This window comes from Macaca fascicularis, chromosome 14 (genome assembly GCF_037993035.2).
Source record: "Macaca fascicularis isolate 582-1 chromosome 14, T2T-MFA8v1.1".
Taxonomy (NCBI): domain Eukaryota; kingdom Metazoa; phylum Chordata; class Mammalia; order Primates; family Cercopithecidae; genus Macaca; species Macaca fascicularis.
This window is the reverse complement of record NC_088388.1, coordinates 10,214,213-10,221,489: the sequence shown is the minus strand read 5'-3', so window position 1 is coordinate 10,221,489 and position 7,277 is coordinate 10,214,213. Positions and strand designations below refer to the sequence as shown.

At 51.1% G+C, this 7,277-nt stretch overlaps 1 long non-coding RNA gene across 1 annotated transcript; it reads right to left on the bottom strand.

The window, feature by feature from the left end:
* Window positions 1-336: 336 nt before the first annotated feature.
* Window positions 337-3,459, bottom strand: LOC135967206 (uncharacterized). Its single transcript, XR_012423128.1, has 3 exons — window positions 3,378-3,459; window positions 1,296-1,468; window positions 337-493 (listed from the first exon to the last, which is right to left on the bottom strand). It is a non-coding gene; the product is annotated as an uncharacterized lncRNA (long non-coding RNA).
* Between the last annotated feature and the right edge of the window lie 3,818 nt (window positions 3,460-7,277).

The following is a 7,277-nucleotide window of genomic DNA, read 5'->3' as shown; positions in this document are numbered from 1 at the left end:
TTAATTCTTGACCACTGGTGATTAACTCAATGTCCGCCCCATCTCCCCTCCCCAGGGTTTGAACCCTCTAATCACTTGCTGGGTTCCCCTTCCCCTGGCTACACCCTCGTGCACCAAGAGTCACCTCATTAGCATAAATTTATGGTTGAAAGGGGCTCATTATGAGTAACAAAAGATGCTCCTCTCCCACCATCACTCAGGAAATTACAAGTGTTTCAGGAGCTCTGTGCCAGGAACTGGAAGTGAAACCCAAATATGCATACTTATTATATTCACAATATCACAACCGCTAACTTTTTTCATTCTACCATATGTCACTGCCATGTCAATATCTACCCAAATGTTGTTTCTTCACACTTGCCAATATCTCATCCTATGGAGGCAGCATCATGTTTTCCAGTGTCCTCCATGGTTGGACTCAGGTGGTTTCCAGTCCTTTTGCTGTCCCAGACGGTGCTGTGTGAGACATCCTGTGCCACCAGGGTGGGGTCACCTGCGGGAGACATTCCTAAGAGCGGAATCACTTTTGTGTTTTCAATAGCTATTGCTAAGCGTACCTTCCTATAGGCGGTGTAGAAGAGGCACGCATCCCACCCACGCCCACACAGGCACACTCTCTGCAACTTGGTATTTCTCAACAGAGGTACTGGAAAGGAGACAGTGGGGTTGGGCCATTTGTATCTGAGGGGTACAACAATTTGGCTCAGAAAAGAATAAGCAGAATAGGGAGTGAGGAAGCCCAGAGGGAAGGTCCAAGGGACCTTTTGGGAGAGGCTGAGGGACCCCCAGGGCAGCAGAGGGTGACCAGTTCCATTGGCTCATTTGACAAACACTAAGCACTGACAATGCCCCAGGTTCTGTGCTGGGATCCAGCACATAGTAGTGAAGGAAACTTCTTCCTCATGGGAAGAAGTCAACATACAGGAGTCATCTCAGAGAGTGCTTGGATCAGCGGGCTGGGGTGGCTGGGGAGGAGCAGATGGAACAAGCACTAGCATGACACTGGCTCATGATATTCCCGAGAATTTCTGCCATACGTGGTGAGGGGGAAAGTGCAGGAAAAAACCCTTGGGTGTGACTGTTCTAGTTATCTACTGCTGTAGAACAAACTACCTTAAGCTACCTTGCTTTTCTGGCTGGGAACAACAGCCATTTAATTCCATCTCAAGATTTTGTGGGTCAGGGCTCAGCTAGGTGATTCTTCTGCTCCATGTGGCCTCGACTAGGGTCACTCAGTGGGATTCGCTGGAGACTGGGCTGGGCTAGAGGGCCCAAGACAGCTTCCTTCATGTTACCTGGAGCCCATGCTGTGCTGCAGAACAGTTGGCTTGCCACAAGGCTAGCGTAGGCTTCCCCATACCATGGTGGCCTCAGGGCACTCAGACTTCTTCGGTGGCAGCACAGGCTCCAAGACAGTGTGTCCCAAGAAACAGGAAGTGGAAGCCGCCAGTTTTACAAGGCTTGGAAACTGCAAGATGTTATTTCTATTGTATTCTACTAGTCAGTGTAGTCCCAACTCCATGGAATTCAAGGGGAGGGGACACAGACCTCCCACTTTGCAATGAGGGGTGTCAACGAATATATAGTGTCTTTCGTCTCCCTCAGTGACCCCTGACATCCTTCTCTTGCCATTGGGTGTCATATTATGTGCTGTGGTCAATTGCAATCTGCCTGCCACATTAGCAGGCAGGTTTCACCCTCGAACCTCAACCTCAGGTGTGCAAGAACTGCTGTGTTTATATTAATATTTCTCTTCCTCAGCTCTATTGACATTTGGAACCAAATAATTGTGATAGCTATTCTATGCCTTGTAGGGTATTTAGCAGCATCCCTGGCCACTACAGCATGTGCACACACACACACACACACACACACACACACACACACACACACTCAGTTATGACAACCCAAAATGTCTCCAGACATTGCTGAATGACAGCTGGGGACACCCTGGCTGAAAACCATTGCCTCGGCCAGGCGCGGGTGGCTCATGCCTGTAATCTCAGCACTTTGGGAGGCCGAGGCGAGTGGATCACCTGAGGTCAGGAGTTCGAGACCAGCCTGACCAACATGACAATAACCCATCTCTACTAAAAATGCAAAAATTAGCCAGGTGTGGTGGCACACACCTGTAATCCCAGCTACTTGGGAGGCTGAGGCAGAAAAATTACTTGAATCTGGGAGGCAGAGGTTGCAGAGAGCTGAGATCACGCCACTTCACTCCAGCCTGGGTGACAGAATGACACTCTGTCTCAAAAAAAAAGAAAAGAAAAAAAAGAAAACCATTCCCTTGGGATCACCTTGTTCTGACTCTAAGCCTCCATCCTACTCAGCTGTGAGGAACTCATCCCACATGGTCCTTAACCCTTGGGAAGGGTTCTGGTCCACCGTGTGCCGTGGCTGCCGTTGAGTTGGCCTCACCTCAGCAGTCTCCCTGAAATACGGAGTCTCTCCTCCTGTCCCCCAACCCAACCCCACATCTTGCAGAGGCTATATATGGCCTGGGTGCCCAGGCTGGGGGGGCCCCTTGCAGGGTATCTTAGCACACTGTCACCTCTGACTCTGGCCATCTACCAGTACAAGGAGCAACAGTCCTTCCCCCAACACCCTGAGGGGGTCCCGGGAGTCTGCATCCAACTGATGGAATTAGCTGATGGACTGGATTGGGCTGTGAAAGAGACGAGTCAAGAATGCTTCCTCAGTATTCAGCCTGAGCCACTGGAAGAATAATGATGCCACTGGCAAGAGGAAGTCAAGGGCAGGCGGGGTTGAGAGGGATATTGGGAGTTATGATTTGAGCACCCGGGGAAGTCTGTCAGCCATCCAGACGAAGATGTCAAGATGGCAGCTGGATAGATAAGTCTGGGACTGGGGGGTGAGATCTGTGCTGAGGACAGAATTATGGGAGTCATCTGAGATGGCATTTATAGCCACAAGACTGGCTGGATCTCCCAGGGGAGCGGGGTGTGGATAGCAAGGCCCAGGACTCGGCTCCAGGGTTCTCTGATTAATAATTATTAGATAATAATTATCATTTTATTCCTTGAAGCATCTGGCACAGTGCCTGGCTCTATACAAGTCCTCGGAATTGGACAGAACTCTACAGTACTTTACTTTCCCCACTAATGAGGATGCCAATTCTATCTTAGCAGAAGAGCTGTAAGTTAGGATCACTCAGTTAAGTAGGAAATTAAGAGAGTTCTTAGGAGTTTCAAACAAAAATTCCAGGTCTACAGAGCCCAAATTCTGAGCTGCAGCCCTTCCCTAATCCCTACTCCCCACCTATGCTGAGATCCAGCTCTCCTAGTTTTTCTGATATTGAGAAAACTTTAAAGTTGGGAATTTGCTCTGCTGAGACTCAGTCACCCTCACTTTACCTTCAGTGCCATTGCTGCAGGAACTACGGCCTTCAGGTTGACTCCAGATACAGCCTCGCCATGCCTCTCCCTACCCTTGACTGCAGCAGCACTGAAATAGCAGCATGAATCACTCTGGGACGTCACGTGATGCACAGGCCAGACGCGGCTGTGGTTGGTCCTCCTGTGTTCCAGGGACCTGGGAGGAGGGCCCTGGCCAGCCAGAGTGGCTGCCTCCCTGTCCTCCTCTGAGTCTACCAAGAGGCTTGGAGAAAACTGAGTTGGTGGAAGTTATAAGAGCTAACACTTCTGGGTATTCAGAGGTGGCTTTACTGTAACACTAAAGCAGCTTAAACATCGGGGACCCCATTCGTGCTCCTTCTAAAGCCACACACTTCATTTTTTGTGTGTTTCTTCTCTCAAAGCGAGCTCTCAAATTGTCATAAGCTTCAGGTCTGACAAGACTCAAGTCCAACCCGGGAGGATTATATTGTTCACTCTGCATAGTAACCTTGGGAAGTCAAGGGCACTTCATCCTCCCCACCTTACAGTCAAGGACACTTAGAGCACAAAAAAGACTTCCTTAGATTTCTTGAAAATTCTGGGCCAGGGCCAGGCGTGGTGGCTCACACCTGTGTAATCCCAGCACTTTGGCAGGCGGGGGCAGGTGGATCACTAGAAGTAATGAGTTTGAGACCAGCCTGGCCAACATGGTAAAACACCATCTCTACTAAAAATACAAAAAAAAAAAAAAAAAAAAAATTAGCTGGGCGTGGTAGTGGGCACCTACAATCCCAGCTACTAAGGAGGCTGAGGCAGAATCGCGTGAACCCGGGAGGCAGAGGTTGCAGTGAGCCAAGATCGTGCTACTGCACTCCAGCCTGGACTACAGAGTGAGACTCCATCCCCCACCCCCTCAAAAAAGATAAAGAGAATTCTGGGCCGGGCATGGTGGCTCACACCTGTAATCCCAGCACTTTGGGAGGCTGAGGCAGGTGGATAATGAGGCCAGCAATTCAAGACCAGCCTGGCCAAGATGGTGAAACCATCTCTACTAAAAACACAAAAATTAGCCGGGCATGGTGGTGGGTGCCTGCAATCCCAGCTACTCTGGAGGCTGAGGCAGAGAATTGCTTGGACCCAGGAGGCAGAGCTTGCAGTGAGCCGAGATCGCGCCGCTGCACTCCAGCCTGGGTGACAGAGCGAGATTCCCTCTCAAAAAAAAAAATTCTGAATTTGCCCTGGCCTCAGGACCTTTGCATCCTCTGTTGCCTGTGTGGTCCCCTGTGCCCCCTAAGCTTCTCCTCGATCCATCTCTGACAGGCCTTCACTAACCACTCACCTCTGGGAGTGCTTTCCTTCCCTGCCACCCAGGTCATCTCTCTGTGCCTTGACTTTTGTGTTCTCTGTAGCACTCACTCTTGAGAATTATCATTTGTGCACTGATTTTGATTTAATAAATCCATGTAGTTCTTATTCCGTAGCCAGGCACTGTTTTTTTTTTCTTTGGAGACAGAGTCTTGCTCTGTTGCCCAGACTGGAGTGCAGTGGCATAATCTTGGCTCACAGCAACCTCCGCTTCCCGGGTTGAAGTGGTTCTCCTGCCTCAGCCCGCAGAGTAGCTGGGACTACAGGAGTGCACCACCACACCTGGTTAGTTTTTGTATTTTTAGCAGAGATGAGGTTTCTCCATGTTGGCCAGGGTGGTCTCGAACTCCTGACCTCAGGCGATCCCCAGGCCCTCTTCTTGACAAGTTCTAAGTGCTTTATGAATATCAAATCATGTAATCCTCACAACCACTATGATGTCAACACTTTTTAATCCCCATTTGAAGATGGAGGCAACTGAAGTACAGACAGGTTGTGCAAATTGCTTAACATCACACAGCTGAGAGTTTAGGTATCATCTTTCAGTAGAAAAGGTCCCTGTGAGCAGAAGCTTCATCTGGGGCTGCCCTGGTCACTGCTACAGCCCTGCACCCAGAGCAGTGCAACACACTCTAAAAAAAGGTGTGTGGGAAATGGGACCTGGCCATTCGGAGAGAAGCTGCTGGGGAGAAGATGGAAGGCTTGGAAAGGCCACTGCTGGTCAGGTGGGCACGTGTGGTGGCCTGGAGACAGTGCCAAGAAGAAATGAAAGGTGTCCTTGACAGATTGGATGTAGATGAATAAGAGAGGAGGCCAAGGCCTCAGAGGAACCCTTGACCCCGCTTTCCTTCATGCTCCCTCCAAAATGCATCCAGAATCCTATTCCTGTCCCCTCCTCTGCTCTCATCCTGGCTCCCTGGGATTACTGCCACAGCCTCCTAAGAGGTAACCCTGCTCTCACTCTCCCCTCTTCCTCCACACAGCAGCCAGAGGGATCCTGAGAAAACTTAAGATCATGACACTCCTCTGCTCAAAACCTGCCAATGTGTTCGGGAGTGGCAATGGCCTCTAACCCTGCAGGACCTGGCCCCTACTTCCTCTCGGCAGCTGTGCCTCCTGCCATCCTGGCTACCCCGAGGCAGCTCCCATCCCAGGGCCTTTGCACTGGCTGTTCCATGGGCCTGCAAAGTTCTCCCCCACATTTCCAAGGATCTCACTCCCTTGCTTTCTTTAAGTCTTTTCTCACCATGCCTCACTATTGAAAATGCAAAACCGCAGGGCGAAGTGCTGGGTCTGTAAACCCAGCACTGGGAGGCCGAGGCGGGCGGATCACTTGAGGTCAGGAGTCTGAGACCAGCCTGGTCAACATGGGGAAACCCCGTCTCTACTAAAAATTAAAAAATTAGCCGGGCGTGGTAGCGCACACATGTAATCCTAGCTACTTGGGAGACTGAGGCAGGATAATTGCTTGAACCGGGGAGGCAGAGGTTGCAGGGAGCCGAGATCGCCCCACTGCACTCTAGCCTGAGAGACAGAGCAGGAGTTTAAGACTAGCCTGGACAACACGAAGAAATCCGTCTATAAAAAAAAACAGAAAAATTAGCTAGGCGTAGTGGTGCCTGCCTGTAACCCCAGGTACTTGAGAGGCTGAGGTGGGAGGATGGCTTGAGCTCAGGAGGTCCAGGCTGCAGGGAGCTGTGATGGCGCCACTGCACTTCAGCCTGGAGACAGTGAGACTCAACTCCGTCTCAAAAAAAAAAAAAAAAAAAAAAAAAAAGCAGGCGGTTGGATTACACAGGCCCTGAATCCCACCCTAAAGCCTTCAGCACTTTCAAGTGAGGGATTACCAGGTTTGCAGGTCTGCAGCAACTTGGCTGCAGTGTCCAAAATGGGTGGGGCAGGTGGGATTAAAGATGAGGCTGTGGAGACAAGCTATTGGCAGAGAGGACACACTTTAAACCCTGGGAAGATGGCATTACCCAGAGAGGGGGAAGGATGAGGACACTGCAGAGCCCAAGACCATTGCCAGACCCGAGTCATGCGGCTCCTTTGTTCCAGGAACCACAGCTGACTCTAGAAGCAATAGCAGCATTTTCACTCCGCAGGTGCATCTCTTCCACGCTTTGGGGTGCCTGCCCTGACTCTGACTTCTGGGGCTGGGATTTAAGGCTCTACCAGGCCACAGTTAGCCAGCTCATAGGCGGTTAACTACCTGATTCAGCTCTTCGTCTCTTTCACTCCTTTACATCGGACTCACGAGGGCTGGGGGACAGCTCCCTTTCGCTAAGTACTTTCCGCGTGCTAAACACCGCACGAATTCCCCTCGGCCCTACAGGACCAAACGACTCAGAGAGGGTGTGCGGTTCCACTGAGGACGCCCAGCAGAACAGCCGCACCCGCCGCGATGAGATCCCCTGCCTGTCCAGCCCAAGCCCAAGCGCCCTCGCGGTCACGTGGCATTTCTGGAACCTAACAGCCAGAATGCAGGAGGGCCAGGCCGAGGCCGCAGCGCTGAACAACGCGCGCAACTGGCGGTCGAGGACCACGCAGCGC